The sequence below is a fragment of the Chlorocebus sabaeus genome, chromosome 13 (genome assembly GCF_047675955.1).
Source record: "Chlorocebus sabaeus isolate Y175 chromosome 13, mChlSab1.0.hap1, whole genome shotgun sequence".
Taxonomy (NCBI): domain Eukaryota; kingdom Metazoa; phylum Chordata; class Mammalia; order Primates; family Cercopithecidae; genus Chlorocebus; species Chlorocebus sabaeus.
Window position 1 is genome coordinate 65,134,669 of NC_132916.1, and position 18,105 is coordinate 65,152,773.

The 18,105-nt window shown below is 35.0% G+C and overlaps 1 long non-coding RNA gene across 1 annotated transcript in view; it reads left to right on the plus strand.

Moving 5' to 3' along the window:
• LOC140713253 (uncharacterized) overlaps nucleotides 1–15,564 on the plus strand; it is a 30,043-nt gene extending 14,479 nt beyond the window's left edge. Inside the window, exons 3-4 of the long non-coding RNA XR_012095146.1 lie at nucleotides 12,791–12,862; nucleotides 15,274–15,564. This is a non-coding gene — a long non-coding RNA (uncharacterized lncRNA). The remainder of the gene's footprint in view (nucleotides 1–12,790; nucleotides 12,863–15,273) is intronic.
• Nucleotides 15,565–18,105: the final 2,541 nt, after the last annotated feature.

Genomic DNA, 18,105 nt, shown 5'->3' on the forward strand with positions numbered 1-18,105 from the left:
TTAATAGTGCATTTTGTACCTCTAGATAATCTGTTATTGCTTATTAATGTCATTTTGTTTCTGATTTAAGTACTCCCTTGAACATTTTTTTGTAGAACATATCTGGTGTTGATGAAATCTCTCAGCTTTTGTTTGTCTGGGAAAGTCTTTATTTCTCCTTCGTATTTGAAAGATATTTTTACCAGATATACTATAGGGTAAATTATTTTTTCTTAGAACACTTTATATATGTCATGTCACTCTCTCCTTGCCTGTAAGATTTCCACCAAAAAGTCTGCTGCCTGATGTGTGAGAGCTATATTGTATGTTTCTTTTCTCTTGCTGATTTTATAATCCTTTTTTTATCAGTGATCTTTGGGAGTCTGAATATTAAATGCCTTGGGGCAGTTTCATTTAGGTTAAATCTTCTTGGTGTTCTATAACCTGGTACTTAGATATTGTTATCTTTCTGTAGATTTGGGAAGTTCTCTGTTATTATTCCTTTGAATAAATTTTCTAACCCTATCTCTTTCTCTACCTTCTCTTTAAGACCAATAATTCTTAGATGTGTTCTTTTGCAGCTATTTTCTCAATCTTGTAGATGTGTTTCATTGTTTTTCATTCTATTTTCTTTTATCTGCTCTGTGTATTTTTAAACAGCCTGTCTTCAAATTGACTAATCTTCAGCACCATTAATTCCATCATTAAAAGACTCTGATGTATTCTTCAGTATATCAATTGCATTTCTCAACTCCAAAATTTCTGCTTGATTCTTTTAAATTATTTCAATCTCTTTGTTAAATTATCTCATAGAATTTTGAATTCCTTCTTTGTGTTGTCTTGAATTTTTTTTGAGTTTCCTCAAAACAGCTGTTTTGAATTCTCTGTCTGAAAAGTCACTTATCTCTGTTTCTCCAGGTTTGGGCCCTGGTGCCTTATTTAGTTCATTTGGTGAGGTCGTATTTTCCTGGAGGATCTTGATGCTTGTGGTTGTTCACCTGTGTCTGAGCATTAAAGAGTCAGGTATTGTAGTCTTCACAACCTGGGCATGTTTATTATCGTCTTTCTTGTGAAAGTTTTCCAGGTATTTGAAAAAACATGAGTATTGTGATCTAAGCTGTGTCTGCATTAGAGGACACCCTCAGCCCAGTAATGCTGTGTTTCTTGTAGACACATAGAGGTACTACCATGATGGTCTCAAACAAGATCTGGGAGAATTCTCTGTATTACCAGGAAGAAACTCTTGTTCTCTTCCCTTACTTTATCCCAAGCAAATGGAGTCTATGTCTGTCTTTTCTGAGCTACCTGCAGCTGCGGGTTGTATGAAACATGTACCCCTGTGACCACCACCACCACGACTGCACTGGCTCAGATCCAAAGCCAGCACAGTACTGGGTCATGCTCAAGGCCTGTGGTAACCACTATGTGGATACCGCCTATGTTCACTCAAGGCTCTGGGCCTCTACAATCAGCAGGTTACAAAGACAGTCATGCCTGTGTCCTTCTCTTCAGGGTGGCGAGGTCTCCCAGGCTGGGGTTGGGTCCAGAGGTACTGTCTAGGAGTCAAGGACTGGTGTCAAAAATCTTAGAAGTATGCCTGCTACTCTAGTGTCATATGGCTGGGCAGGCACTCAAACCACAGGATACAATTCTTCACATTCTTTCCTCCTCTTTCCATAGGCAGAGTATCCTCAGTCTGCTTTCACCACCACCACAGGCCCATAGAAAGTAATGCTCAGGTACTACTGATGTTCCCTTCAGGCCTACGGGCTCTTCACTCAGTGTTTGGTGAATGTTGCCTAGCCTGGGTCTCAAGCTTCAGGGTAGTGTGTTCTCCTTTGACCGAGGAAAGATCCAGGAATGCCACTGCAGAGCCAAAGCTTGGAATCGGGAGCCCCAAGCATCTGCTTGGTACTCTATGGTCCTGTGACCGAGTTGGTACCTAAGATGCAAGACAAAGGTCCCTTTACTTTTCCCTGTGCTTTTCATAAGCAAGAGTCTTTCACCATAGTCCCTACAGTTGGGAATGTACAGTGTTTCATCTGAAGCCAGAAGTCTCACGGTCTCAGTTATGGTATTACTACGTTGGCATTGCTGCTGCTTATTTGGGGCCTATGCAATCTGTTATTTAATCTTGATGAAATCTATTGCTTTGGAATTGCATGTGTTCTGACAATACCTCGCATAAAGGGTTCAATTTTGTCAGATTTGGTAATATCATAGAAGCCCACTTAGGTTACCCTTATAGTCAGCATAAATTAACCAGGAATCCTCTAATCTAATGTTTGAATATAAGACTAGCAAAAATCCTTTGGCCACCATCCGTGTATTAGTCTATTTTAGCTGATACAATAAAATGCCATAAACTGGGTAGTTTATGAATAACAGAAATTTATTTCTCACAATTCTGGAGTCTAGGAAGTCCAAGATCAAGGTGCAGGCAAATTCCATGTCTGGTTAGGGCCAGCATCCTGGTTCATAGATAGCCATCTTTTAATTATGACCTCACATGGCAGAAGAAGCCAAGGAGTTCTCTGTGGCTTCTATTATAAGAGCACTAATCTCATCAGTGAGGGATCTACCCTTATGACCTAATTAACTCAGAAAAATTGTGTCTTCAAATACCATCACCTTGGGGATGAGGTTTCAACATATAAACTTCGGGGTGACACAAACATTGTCTATAGTGATCCCAAGGGGTAAAGGCTCTAGGCCTGGATGGATTCCTAATTTACCTCTTATTTATATAAATTTGAACAGCACCTTGAAAATATGTTATCTGAAGCACATAGCTCAAGTATCTTTAAGTTAATATAATATCTCATTTTTATTATTCAGCCTGTTAATCTTAGTTGATATTCAAAGTGTTAGTAAACCAAACAGTTTAGCAATAAAGCCTCATTCTGCTATAATGTTAGCTGACACTTCTAGAATAAGGAATCTCTATTTGGGAAATGGACTATAACTAGAACTTCCTAGACAAGTGAAGAATAGCTTGATGGACACTTTTTTTTTTTTTTAAACTGATTAATTAGTGAAGGAAGTGAAGAAAATAGCATAATAACATGAAAACTTTTGATTTTTTAATTAGCATAAGACTTTGAGATGAATTTATAAGGAGTAGAGAGAAATTCTCTTTATCCATTTTTATCTCATAAACGTGTTTCATAAAGTGCTATTCTCTTTTATATTTTGCGTTCACTTTTATAATTATTCTGAACTTTGATGAAGGAAGCTGCTACTTACTTATAAGGCATTTACATTGTCAGGAGATTGTATGTAATACTTCAGGGACCACCTAGGTATAATTTACAGTGTGCTTCTCTGAGAGTGGGTAAATAAATCCATTTTTTGTTTTATAGTCAAATTAGCAAAGAAAGCTTCATTTTTGAGAATTTGGTATCAGTTATGTATATCACCATAAGGAGTAATTGTCATCTTCATATCATAATTTTTATAACTAAAAATATATAATCTATGCTCCTGTTTGAATGTGAGCATATTTAGATTTTCTTTAAAATGATTAATTAAGCAAATATTTGCAGAATTTTTACTATAAATTCATGAATCCATTTCCTAGACAAGGAAAAATGAATGTTCAAAAGAGTCACCTATCCAAAGTAGAGAGGATGGGGGAATGTGGAAAGAAGAAAGAAGGATATTTTTAAAAGTGCTAAACAAATTGATTTTAGCTAATACAAAATGTCAGCTGAGGGGAGTATAGATATTTCAAGTAACATTTGGAACAGAGAATTGACTGAGTCAAATTCACCCGGTTGGTCCCAGGCAAGCTTTAAACATTTTCAGGATGGCTGGATTGTAAGCCTGATGTGGAGTAATTCAATTTAGTTACAAATGTTCACCTTCAGAAATAAATTCATTCTATATGATACTACCTCAGTCAAAAAATCCTGGATGATTTTTGTCCTAATTGTATGAGCTCTTAGCTAAATGTAACCAAGTGACTAATGTTGGCCAATGAGATGTATTTTAAAATACAACCCTTTGTGAAGACTACTTAAAATTGGTATCTCAGGCAGAAAGTACTTTTTGACCTGTCCACTTAATTCCTCCTTTAGGCTTGGACCTGTAATGTAATGGCTGATGCTTCAACCTTTATGGTCCATAAGATGATATGAAGTTATAACCACAAGTTAGAAAGGTGAAAAAAGGACAAGAGTAGGCTGGTTCTCTAATGATTATAGATGCCCATATCAGCCCTGGTCTGTTCACCTTCAGAATCTTCCCCATGAGAAAGAAATAAAGGTTTCATTTGTTTTTAGGCCAGTACAATTCTTAATTCATCCATCAGACTGGAAAAATAAAGGAATATCATAACACTTTACCAAAATCTCTATTATTTTCTCCTTCTTGCACCATAGAAAATATTTCTATGCAGTTTTCAACTTTACTTACAGGCAGAAATTTCAGAATCCCATTGAATTTCAGGGATTGGGTCAATGCCTTCATGCAGTAGGTAGCAACGAAGAGAAGGCTTAAGGTTTCTTCCGTTTCCCCAAAGTCTATTATTTTGTATCCTCTGATTTTAAGCTGAGCATCTATACAAAACCTTCTCTTCACACCCATCTTCCCTTTGTTGTCCATTTCTTCCCGTTATCATTAATCTCTCCTATTTCTTTTTAAGACATCACATGAGCTTCCTTCTAAAGAACATTAATCTTTATTTTCTCAATATTAGACTATGCTCTTTCCTAACTCAAGATGGGTTGCTGATGGAATATGAATTAGTTTCCTAAGGCTACTGAAAGAAACTACTACAAGCAGTGTAGCTTAAACAATATTTATTCTCTCACAGTTCTGGAGGCTAGAAGTCAATAGTTGAGGTGTAGGCAGGGTGTCCTTTCTGAAGGCTCTAAGGTATAATCCATTCTATGGCTCTCTCTTGGCTTCTAGTTTTGCTGGCAATGCTTGGCACCTCTTGACAGGTAAAAACGTCACTCTAATTTCTACCTCTGTCATCATGTGACATTCTCCCTGTGTGTCTCAGTCTGTTCCTCTGTTTTCTCTTCTTATAAGGCCACCAGTCGTCTTGGACTAAGGCTCATCCTAAATAGGTATGACCTTCATATAACTTGATTACATCTGCAAAGACACTATTGCCAAATAAGGTCATGTTCACAGGTATCAAAGGTTAGGATTTCATTATATCTGTTGGAGGGACACGATTCAAAATGTGAATTCTGCCACTATGACTGCCATGAATGCCACTCTCCAGAGAAGGACGGTCAGCTGTGGATCTGCCTTTGGTTTAGAATTACTGCAGCGGGATATACTTTGAATGGTCATCAAGTGGCAGGTGTTGTACTAAGCTGTTTTCCAAAAATATGCTTTATTTGCCTAGTATTTTTAAATACATCTGAAATAAATAATATCAAAAGTATAGAAATTGATTCAATAACCTTGTTTATTTTTAACAATAAGAGCAAAAATCTTGAAATAAAAAATAGATGAAATGAAATGAGAACTTAGCAATTAAATAAGACTAAGATGTACCTATCTGTTGCTGCATATGGACCTTATTTGAGTTCTGATCAAACAAACTGTAATACAAATTATGATACAATTGAGAAAATTTGAATATTAATTAGATAACTGGTGATGTTGAAGTAATTAGTGTTAATTTATCTTAGATGAGATAATGATTAAATGTTATTTTTATAAAAAGGGCCCCAATTTTGTAGAATTATATACTGAAATATAGACAAATAATCATGTTCCAATGGCTGTTCTTTGCTTCATAATAATCTTTCTTAGGGAACTATATATGTAGAAAATTGACCATGAATTGATAATTGTAAACATCGGATTGTGACCACATGGAGATTTATCATATTCTTTTCAATTTGTGTATATTTTTGTACCTTTCATAATAAACAGAGGAAATGACTAGAAAATAACCTTTAATCTGTATGTATAAAAACCACGTCTTAATAAGAAACTATTTTCTTCACCTGAAAAATTTTTTAAATAACACAATTATATAAAGCTTTGAGTTTAAAATGTTTTAACATTCTTTTAATGATGATATTGCATGAAATCTACATAACAACCACAGATAATTAAGTGACAGTGTCAGCTCAATGTTTTCAAAAAAATAAAAGCTGAGTCATTCCTTTTAACCAATTGTAAAATCAATTTCAAATTCCATTTCTTCAGGATCTTTAAATGGACCAGTAAGTCTTAGAACCACCTTTCTAGCACCCCAAACTGCATTTTTCATTTCATTTCAAATCACTTCATTTTTTCAGTAAGTGTTTTTGAGTATGTGTGACTTGGCTTATCAGAAAGCAAATATGTGTATCTGCTTATATGGAATACTCATTCACAACTTACTTGCTGATATTTAAATATTATTTTGATACAGAGAGGCAACACTTTCTCAAGAAAAAAAAATTAACAATAAAAAATAGAAAAAGGAAAGTTAACTTAAAATCACATGAACGAGTAATTTATGGGACAGGAAAGGGGTGAGAAAGTATTAATTACTAGAAATTTGAAAGTAAGGAGTGTAAGAAACATGAGGATAGTTCAGAAAAAGTGAAGGGTTAGTAGAATGGAGGAGGATAGGGTCAGATTCATCTTCATGGCTCAGGCAAAGTATGAAGTAGGCCAATTTTGCCAAGGACCTCAGCTTCCTGGCTTCTGCACTACACAGTATAGCCAAATGTAGATAGACATAAAGGGTAAAATTATTTTTTTTCCAGTTATCAAAAACATTATTTCCTTAAGAAACAGCATGAAGGAATACATATTAAAAAAGAATTTGCATGTGATATGTCTTGCCATCTGGAACATTCCCATAGGGAATTATATAATCTCTTTTTTCCTCAAATCTTTTCTCTTTTCTCATAAAAATTGTGGGTACTTCAAGCCTGAGAAAGGTAATATAAATGAGGTTTTTGTGTATTAAACACACCAAGCGTCATTTTATAAGGTTGCCAAAGATTTGGAGAAAAAAAATATACCTTTCTTTAAATAATTTTTGTAAATATTCAAATATAGAAATAGTAGAATAATTTACCCTTTGCCTTGGGAGTTAATATAAACTCAAAAACATTTTAAAAATAATGGATCTTAGAGGAAATTTTCCAGCGAATGTTTGTGACATTGGAGATGGAAATATGCAAGGTTCTGGGGCCTGATATTCTTGATATAAGGGAGCTATGGACATCAAAGAAGATAAATGGTCATGAATTACAGTGAGCAAAAGATTTACAGGAAATTTGTCAATTACTCCCTTGTCTTGGAAGAAATTCTGGAAAGGCCACACATTTTGTGACTGTAAACAGTCCTTTTGTGTAGCAGGGCTAAGATGCCATGCCATGCCAAGCAACTCAAGAGTTCCCATTCTCTCTTGTTTTTTTTTTTTTTTTTTAAGAAAAAAAAAAAAGAAAAGAAAAAGAAGAAAAAGAAAATTACAAAAAAAAAAAATTAAAAAAGTTTTATGTATATAACTGGATCAATTATATAATAGGTATAAGAAAATAACTGGGAAACAGTGTGGTATAATGGTTAAAATTCCAGGATTTTAGAGTAAGGTCATCTGGCTTCAAATACCACCTTAGTCTTGATCCACCTGTATCACTAGGACTTGATCTTCTCATGTCAGAAAAGGAGTTAAAATGGGTTAAAAAGAGGTAGAGATGTGATAACACAGGCAAATTGTTTAGTATGTTGCCTCCCTTTTATTAATTCCTCAAGAAATGTTAGTATTTATCATCATTATTATTTACCTATTATTCATATTATCATTATTAGTTGGTGTTAACGAAATGACAAAATAAAATGTTTGATGGTAAAACAACTTTATGACAAACTTGCAATACCTTTTGGATTTCAGTGGAATTCACGAATTTAAATTTTAATTGGTGAAGCGGCTATAAAATTGATCTCTGACGTCTATGTGTAATTATTTTTTCCTATGTAACCATTGCCATGTAGCATATTATTCCTTGTCGGATTAAGCACTCACTGTCTAACCTCTCCAGGTTAGGGTTTAAATTACATATAAATACAAAGTTTTACAGGTTTCCTATTTGATTATTAAATGGAAAAGTGGGTCTGGGGTAGGGAGCCGTATTTCTCAATGATGGATAAAAACAGATATGTAATCACATTCTCTGTGTCTTTCTTCTTAAGGATCAAAAATTTCAATTGTCTACAGCTGTCTGATTGTGGGGAACAGCTGGAGCAGAGGTTGATAAAAAGGACTCTTGTGTTTCAAATACTGGTAGCCTCTGCATGCCCTTACCAAAGAGAATCACATGTTAGTACATATTACTTTTATTCCCAACTCTACCATTCCACAGTTATATTTGCCCTTGAGGATGTTAAACTGTTGTGAAACATGGTAACTTCTTCAGTACCAAATAAGCAGGCATCAGAGGTAGAGACGAACCACTGTGAGAGACAAAATTTTAATTCAGCAGTCCCCACATGAGTTATTCGATTGATTCTTCAGTTAATTCAACAGCTGTACTAATTGTAGAAAGTAGTACTACGCTTCACAGATGTCATAAAATCCATGCTATTCTCCCACGGAACAGTCACAGCAGGTTTTAACTGGGTACACCACGCAATCTTGACAGGATTCAGGAATGAGAAGGGAACTCAAGAGGTCCAGAAGAAATTTATTGGTGCTCCTAAGAAAGTCCAGTGGGTTTGATAACTTAATCAAAATGATTGTGAAAAGTTGTCAGTGGCTTCTCAGAATCTACAAAACCTATTATTTTCATAGACTACTGCTTTTATAAATTAAAAGTTTGGAGTATGTTCCTGTGAGGTTTTGTGGTATCTACAGCTGCAACTAAATGGACAGCACAGAAGAGCAGGCATGTCACTTGTCCTAAAAACTAACTAATGGATTTTTATTTGGTTACATATATTGCTTTCTTTGAAGAAGACAGTGAAAGATTGCACATAAAATAAAGGTGTAACTTGGAAAATCCTATGGTTTCACTTAGGGAAAAACTAAGAGCCATCACTAGACTTAAAAGAAACAAAGTAAAAATAATCTTTATAGGAAGAAACTCCCTAAAAAGCATGTGTCCATCCTTAAATAAATTCATTTAATAATCAATTAAATATGTGAAATTCTTTCTTTCTCTCTCTCTTTCTTTCTCTCTCTCTCTCCTTCTTTCTTGCTTTCTCTTTCTCTCTTTCTCTCCTTCCTTCGTTTCTTTCTTTCTCTCTCTCTCTCTTTCTTTCTTTCTTTCTTTCTTTCTTTCTTTCTTTCTTTCTTTCTTTCTTTCTTTCTTTCTTTCTTTCCTTTCTTTCTTTCTTTCTTTCTTTCTCTCTCTCTCTTTCTCTCTCTCTCTCTTTCTTTCTTTCTTTCTTTCTTTCTTTCTTTCTTTCTTTCTTTCTTTCTTTCTTTCTTTCTTTCTTTCCTTCCTTCCTTCCTTCCTTCCTTCCTTCCTTCCTTCCTTCCTTCCTTCCTTCCTTCCTTCCTTCTTTCTTTTCTTAGATGGAGTCTCGCTCTGACACCTAGGCTGGAGTGAAGTCATGCAATCTTGGCTCACTCCAACCTCTGCCTCCTGGATTCAAGTGATTCTTCTTCCTCAGCCCCTTGAGGAGCTGGGATTACAGGCGTGTGCCCCCACACCTGGCTAATTTTTGATTTTTAGTAGAGACAAGGTTTCACCATGTTGGCCAGGCTGGTCTCGAACTCCTGACCTTGTGATCCGCCTGCGTTGGCCTCCCAAAGTGCTGGGATTACAGGCATAAGCCACTGCACCTGGCCTAATGATTCTTAGTGTAAATTATCTATTTGTTTCTAATACTATTTTATTAAGTTAATTATACACTTTAAGTTTACCTCTAAAGTCATTTTGGCTTATTATCATATTGAAATGCATTCACCAATTGAGTCTTAATATTCAAAATTTCAAAGAGCATCAATTGTAAAATACATGTAAATGTATTCATAAATTATACACAGGTAAATATGAAATAATAGTACATGTTTCTACTCCAAACCTATAGAAGATTTTGAATTTGAAGCACTGCTTAATAACACTCTTAATGGAAATATATAAATCCCTAAATATCTTGCACCTTCAATATTTTCTGATAATGGTAATATGAGGTAACAAATATTCCTTTTTAGGCTATAAACTTTCCAATGCAGGAATCATGTGTGATGTATCTACAATGTTTTTTATAAGCTTGAAATACCACACTGCTCTTATCCAGAGGCATTACAGACACTGCTTAATCTTCCATAAATATTTCATTATATTAAATCCTTTTAATGGTATATAAAAATTTTACAATTTAATTTTCTATCATATTAGTGATACATCATATCACTTTATTGTTTTCTCATCATTAATATTGTGTTTATGCCTTTAGGTAGAGTTAAAAGGGGACTTATTAATAACCTGTAACAAGAACTTTTTGCCACATTGTTCTACATGGTCTCTTTAGATACAAATACATTAGCCTTAAACATGGGCAAGAAATAAAGAAACTGATGAAAGTTTGTGCAGCATAGTGTGTGTGATTCACTCATCTGAATACTCAAATGAGAGCTGCAAAATAATGATCAGAATCACAGTCAAAATATTTCTGACCTTACAGTTAAAGACTGAATCTGTCAATGAGATTAAGCAATATTTTATGCTTGCTGCCCAAAATGCAATTTTGTAATCAGATATATAATGTTTATAATTTCTTCTGATACCTCCACCTTTCTTTCTAGGTTGTTTTCTCTGTTGATTCCTTTGCCCAACACCCTGCTTGTAGATATTCTGTTCCACTGGTTCTTAGTTGTTCTATACTGACCTTTTCCATATAACACTGTACATATTGTATTGATTTTGTATGTCCTTTAATTATCCTCCTTAATCCTATCATACTAACTAATTCCACTCATCTCTTGGTTGTGACTCGACTCACTGATAATGCAACAGAGCTCTCTGACTCCAGATATGACAGTTCCAAGGACTACCTGGGAAGGTGCTTAGAGGGCATGCTAATTTTCTGTTCTCAGAATTGGATAAGTCTACATGTTCTGTAGTTGATCCAAATATTTAAGGGTGGCATTGATAACTTTGTTATGTGTTAGTTAGTAAATTAATTGTTTTGTTCATTTTTTAGCTAACAAAACCTAGGTACCACAAATGAGCAAAAGTTATACAATACTTAAGACATTTGCAAAAACAAAATATGTGTATCAATTTTCCTCCATGTCATAATGCTTCATTTTCAGGTTGTTTCTCTTTTTGTTCATTCATTTAAAAACAAAATAAAACCTTAGATTGGATTCTTAAAGATATTTACCAAATTAAAAGATACCAAGCTCAATAAAAAGATATTTGTCCTTAATTTAATCAATTTATTGGACTGCTTTTAATACAGCTGTATAGATACGTAAAAAAAGAAAACAAGTTTTAATTTTGCTGTGTATGTAAAAATACGATCAGCTTATAAAGCCCCTTTGAAGTCAGGAGGCAGCATAGCAGAGGGACTAAGAAAGCTGGTCCTGGGGTCAGACTGTACAAAAATCCTGGTCTCAGTATCTACTAACTCAGCAAATTGCTCTCTTGCCTCATCTACAGAACAGGAGCAAAAACTGTATCTATTACATAGGATTTTTGTAAGATTTGAGTGAGTTAATATGCATAAGTATTATAGAACAATGGTATATAATATACACTCAGTTAATATTTGTTATTTTATTGTAATTACTACATTCGATACATAACATGTATTTATTGATGCTTTTGTTAATGAATATGCTCACTTATTTTATTTGTATCCTGACCACTTTAAAAAATTTCACTGTTGATATAGAGATTAAAATGCCATGAAAAAGAAAAAAGTATAGAAAAATAAAAAGAGCTGAATGCAGTGAATGAGCGTCTGTGAATGAAGTTGAGAGGGTATATGTAGTGAGTGTACAGTGAGCTGATTATAATTAAAATCCCATTTTTTCATTATGCTTTCTGGTAGCAAATACAAAAAGTGACATTTATTACATTATATTGTTTTCTTTCTTTTTGCAATTACATGCAAGCCCTTATCTCCTGTAACTGAAAAAAACATTGAGTGATATTTTCAATTTTATTTTATTCTTTACCCTCATGGAAACATTTGCCTAGGATCTTAGTTTTTATTTCTGTTGTTCTGTATTCTGTTATATCCTATATCCTGTTAGTGTTGGGAATGAGGAAATAGCAGCCTACCTATGTCATATGAGTCCATCACTAATAGTAGAGAAATGCCACGAGCAAGGCAATTGTCGTATCAGCCCTTTACAAAGCAGATTGACATAATAGTAAATAACCATCCAGTAATGATTGTATTTTGTTACTTTTTTTTTGGATACCTAACTCTTACACAAATAAGTTTTTAATAATTGATACTCTACTTGTAATCCTACTGTCAAAAATAATCTGATACAAACGTGAAGTTCATTGGGACTTATTTTTTATTAATAAGTAGTATTACCTTACTATTTATACTTTTATTTTTTCTGTGGCTTTAAGTAACTAATCAGCATGTCACATCAGGATTAATGTAGTTATCTTAAATATTATGAAATGGCATTTTATAGAATAAGGAAAATTTAAGATATTAGTAACTTAGTAGCATTAGAATAGTTTCTAAGTAGAGAGTTTGTGTGGGTGGGTGTAAATAAGAGCATGTAATTTAGAGAAAAGAGAATCAGGTAGGATTAAAGTGTATCATATTACTTCATAAGCAAAACAGAATATTCCCTTCAGTCACTCTGTTTCTTTTCTGCTAGAAGCTGTATTGCTAAATGTTGTGACCTCCTTTGTATTTCTAGTACTCAACTTTAATGGAGCCTCATAAGCAGATAGACATTCCTGTTGGCCATTTATGACATCTAGATGTTCTGGTAAATATTAAGACAAGAAATGGATAAAAATTGTATTACTATTATTTTATCTAGTTGATGTGTAAATGTGTGTGTGGGGGTCAGAAGGAATAAAGTGGATGTCACTTATTATAACATGTTATTTGGTAATATATTTATAACAGAATTTTAGAATGAGTCATTATTTTTTGGAAATCAGATTCTCTCTGGTGCCTTCCTCACTGTTGGATAAGTGTTAACGGTTTCAGGGCCCTGATGACTCATGGCTATAAATAACACTCTCTGAATCCAAGTCCAGCTTTCACATACATAGAGAACAATAGGGAATTAAAAATAAAAGGTATTGCAATTTACATATTTTTGAATGCTTCTGTTAAAACACTTTCTCTTAACCTAGCCTCAGGACATAACTCTAATGTCCATGATTTCCTGAATCTCTGAGAATGATTCCATTTTGTCTCTTTAGTCACAGCAAACTTGAGCAATTTTTGCCTTTTCTGCACAACAGACTTCCTTTACCCCTTAGCTCTGCTTAGCCAGTGTTATTAAACTCTAAGTTTTAGGTCTCCAGGAGGTAAAACTGACCAATCTTAATAGTGATGTCAAAACAGTTTAGTGATGTTTGGCACTGATAAAGTCTCGTTGCTGTATTATAATACAACACAAATGTGTTATAGTAAGAAAAATCTCTTAATTTCTTCTCTTTGAGCTTAAGCTTAAATATATAGAAAATTTCTTTGTGCTTGGCTACAGAGCTGAATCTTTCTCGGTGAATTTAAAGTACACAAAAACCTTCCTCTTCACTCCTTTTCTGATCCTCCTTTCCTCCCATAAGAGGATAAAGTTGAGGAGTATCCTTGGAAAATCGTCATGGGCAGAAGAAAGGCTGAGGTTTCTCTCCTCCAAAATACCCAGCCCACAGTATTTTCTTGTGGGTCATGGGCAGACAAAACTGCAGAAGTCAGAAGCTACACTAGGCATTTTAACTCAGAGATACTGTGTCTATTGTGTGGGAGTTCTGTCTTGTATAAGGACCTCCGTTCTCACCCTGTGGAAATCCTGGCTAAGAATCTTCATATATCAATGACATCATTTTACCTTCCCTTCTGTATTTGCTGGAAATGAAAATGGAGCTGGCTGTCTGTATAACATTTGTTTCATAACAAGTAACATCAATATCATTATCATAGTATTTGCTTTCTAATATTCATGTGCATAATAGAAACATGGATTTGATTTGATCTATGTCAGAGCAGGTAAGTTAATTCAGAAAATGGAATAGCAACATCAGACATAAGAATCCCGGACTGAGGGATTAAATTGAAAGTCCAAATTTCAATAGAAGCTAGTTGCTTAATTAGGCAGCAGGTGCCAGGATGGAAATGCATTTGACCAAAATGATGCCTTCTAAGTCTATTTGAGAGCATTATTGGGAGCACTTTGTGTTAGTTGTAAAATTATGGAATTTTTCATCCATACGTGTTAGTTATAAAATTATGTGTGTACTATTATAGATTAACACATATATATGAAGCCAAATATATATACATAAAATATGTATTATCATCAATCTGTATCATATGTATACATATATATCATATATAATACCATACATATCATATTACAATCATATGTAGTGGTAACTTTTTATTTTATAAAAAAGCAATAAAAATAAACTAAAAGACCTTTCTTTTTCTACATTATATGATATTGGTTGAGAGCACATGCTTTGAAGTAGGTTTAAAGTATTGCTTCAACAATCATAACTTCAACTGTTTATGGAGACCAGATAATTTTTAAAAGTGAGATAAATTAACTCGGTATAAAACTGTAGTGAGGTAGACTAAAGTGGTAGACTAAAGAGCTAATACATCAAAACAAGAATGTGTCCTGTAAATCATCTAAGCTTCAGGTGGATTTGCCATGCTATAAAGTGTGTTATAACCAGATATTCCAATTTTTCAAGGAAAGTCAGATATCTGAGTCCCACTTGAAGTATATTGAATTATAAATTAAGCATTTATTCAGTAATTTCAATTACAAATTTGGTTCATAATAAAATTTAAAAATTTTGTTACTCAATTTTTATGTATGTAGAACAAAGACACTCATGTTTAATTCATGCTATTTTTCCTGAGAATTCTGTCAGTTAATTGAAATAGTGTCTAGTATCCAGTAAATACTCAGCAAAAGTTAGCAATTATTAGTCTAGCTAAAGTATCTATTGTTTTCAAATTGTATCATTTATTTAACAAGTACTTTGTGACTCAAATTTGTTAGGTAGCTTGTAAATTTCTGGATGAAGACAAGACCCTGAAATAATGTATTTTCTTTGACATTACATTATTATATAACAAATAGTATCTTTTTATTTGTCATATCTTAATTTTCTCATGTAGTAACCTCTTTTTTTTTTTTTTTTTTTTTTTAAGGATTTGAAAACTGTGTTTAATAGGGATGTATTTGTGAATATTTAACAACTGGCTCTCTAGGAAAAAAACTGAGAGAGAGTGAGTGAGACACACTGTGCACAAAAGAGAGCATCATCACAAGAGGGAGAACTCGAAAGAGTCATGATTTGCAGAATCTGCCAGTTTGAATGGTATAAATACTTCTACTGTGGCCGATTGTAAGCTACCAACATGATGCCATTGAAAACTGAGTTGATAATAAAGGGTAAAAATCACCTCTTACAAGCCAGTTTGTGAAGGCTGTACTATATCCTTAAATATAAACCTCTTGTGTAATGTGGTATTGCAGTTTGAAAGAGCAATTATTATATGCATGGTAAAGCTTAAGCAGAAACTGAAGTATCTTTGTGCCAAAAGTTAAACATAATTTTAACATAACACACAAATAACATCAAGTATAAGTTAAAACTCTTTCATATAGAAACAGAAAATATTTGAAAATATAATTTGTTTCAGACTGGAAAGAGAAGGCAAAACATAAATACATGGATGGCATTGTTTGTTTGTTTGGAAGACTTCTATATAGCACTTTGTATTAATCTGTTTTCACACTGCTATAAAGAACTACCTTGAAGTTTAATAATAATAAATAAATTAAAAAAGTAAAAAAAAAAAAAAAAAAAAAAGAACTACCTGAGATTGGGTAATTTATGAAGAAAAGAGGTTCAATTGATTCACAGTTCTGCAGACTTAACAGGAAGCATGACTGAACTGGGAGGCCTCAGGAAACTTACAATTATGACAGAAGGGGAAGGAGAAGCTAGCATGTCTTACATGACAGAATGAGAGAGAGAAAGTAAAGGGCGAAGTGCCACACACTTTCAACCAGATCTTGTGAGAATTAATTTACTATCAAGAGAGGAGCAAGGGGGAAGTCCAACCCCATGATTCATTCACCTCCCACCAGGCCCCTCCCCCAACACTTGGGGATTACAATTTGAGGTGAGATTTGGATGGGGACACAGAGACAAACCATCTCATCTCCCCCAGTCCCTCCCAATTCTCATATCCTTCTCACATTACAGAACATAATTATGTCTTCTCAACAGTCCCCCAAAGTCTTAACTCATTCTAGCATTAACCTGAAAGTCCAAGTCCAAAGTCTCATCTGAGACAAGACAAGTCTATTCTGCCTATGAGCCTGTAAAATCAAAAACAAGTTAGTTATTTCCAAGATACGGTGGGGGTACAGGAATTGAGTAAATGCTTCCATTCCCAGTAGAAGAAATTGGCCAAAACAAAGGGACTACAGGTCCCATGTAAGTCCAAAGCCCAGCTGGGCAGTCATTAAATCTTAATGCTCTAAAATAATCTTCTTTGACACCGTGTCTCACATTCAAGGTACGTTGATGCAAAGCGTGGGCTCCCATGGACTTGAGAAGCTCCACCACTGTGGTTCTACAGGGTACTGCCCCCATGGCTGCTTTCACAGGCTGGTGTTGAGTGCCAGGGGATTTTCCAGGCACACAGTGAAAGCTGTCAGTGGATCTAAGATTCTGGGGTCTGGATGACTGTGACCTCCTTCTCACAGCTCTGCTAGGCAGTGCCCCAGTGAGGATTCTGGGTGGGGGCTCCAATCCCACGTTTCCCCTCTGCACTGCCCTAGTAGAGGTTCTCCATGAGGGCTCCATCCCTGCAGCACACTTCTGCCTGTACATCCAGGTGTTTCCATACATCCTCTAAAATCTAGGCAAAGGTTCCCAAACCTCAGTTCCTGCCTTCCACACACCCACAGGCTCAACAACACATGGAACCTGCCAAAGCTTCCTTGCACCCTCTGAAGCTATGGCCAAGCTCTACTTCAGCCTCTTTTAGCCAGGGTTATAGCTAGAGTGGATAGGACTCAGGGTGCTGTGTCCCAAGGTTACACAGAGCAGCAGTGCCCTAGGTTTGGCCCATAAAACCATTTTTGCCTCCTAGGCCTTTGGGCTTGTGATGCAAAGGGCTTCCAAAAAAGTCTCTGACATGCCCCAGAGACATTTTCACCATTGTCTTAGAGATTAACATTTGGCTCCTCTTTGCTTATGCAAATTTCTGCAGCAGCTTGAATTTCTCCCCAGAAAGTGGATTTTTGTTTTCTGCCACATGGTCAGACTGCAAATTTTCCAAATTTTTATGATCTGCTTCCTTTTTAAACATAAGTTCCAGTGTCAAACAGTGTCTTTTTGAATGCATAAAACTGAACACTTTCAGAATAATCCAGGTCACCTCTTGAATGCTTTGCTGCTTAGAAATTTTTTCTGCCATATACCATAAATCATCTTTCAAGTTCAAAGTTCCACAGATCTCTAAGGCAGGATCAAAATACCACCAATCTCTGCTAAAGTGTATAAGAGTTCCCAATGAGTTCCTCATCTCCATCTGAGACCACCTCAGTCTGCATTTCATTGTCCATATCACTATCAGCATTTTGGTCAAAACCATTCAACAAGTCTCTAGAAAGTTCTAAACTTTCCTACATCTTCCTGTCTTCTTCTAAGTCCCCCAACTGTTCCAACCTCTGCCCCTTACCCAGTTCCAAAATTGCTTCCACATATTCAGGTATCTTCATAGCAGTGCCCCACTCTCGTGGTACCAGTGTTCTGTATTAGTGTGTTTTCACACTGCTATAAAGAACTATCTGAGAGTGGGTGATTTATGAAGAAAAGAGATTTAGTTGACTCGCAGTTCTGCAGGCTTTACAGAAAGTATGACTGGTAAGCCTCAGGAAACTTACAATCATGGAGCAAGGTGAAGGGGAAGCAAGCATGTCTTACCATGGTGGAGCATGAGAGAGAGGGAGTGACGGGGGAA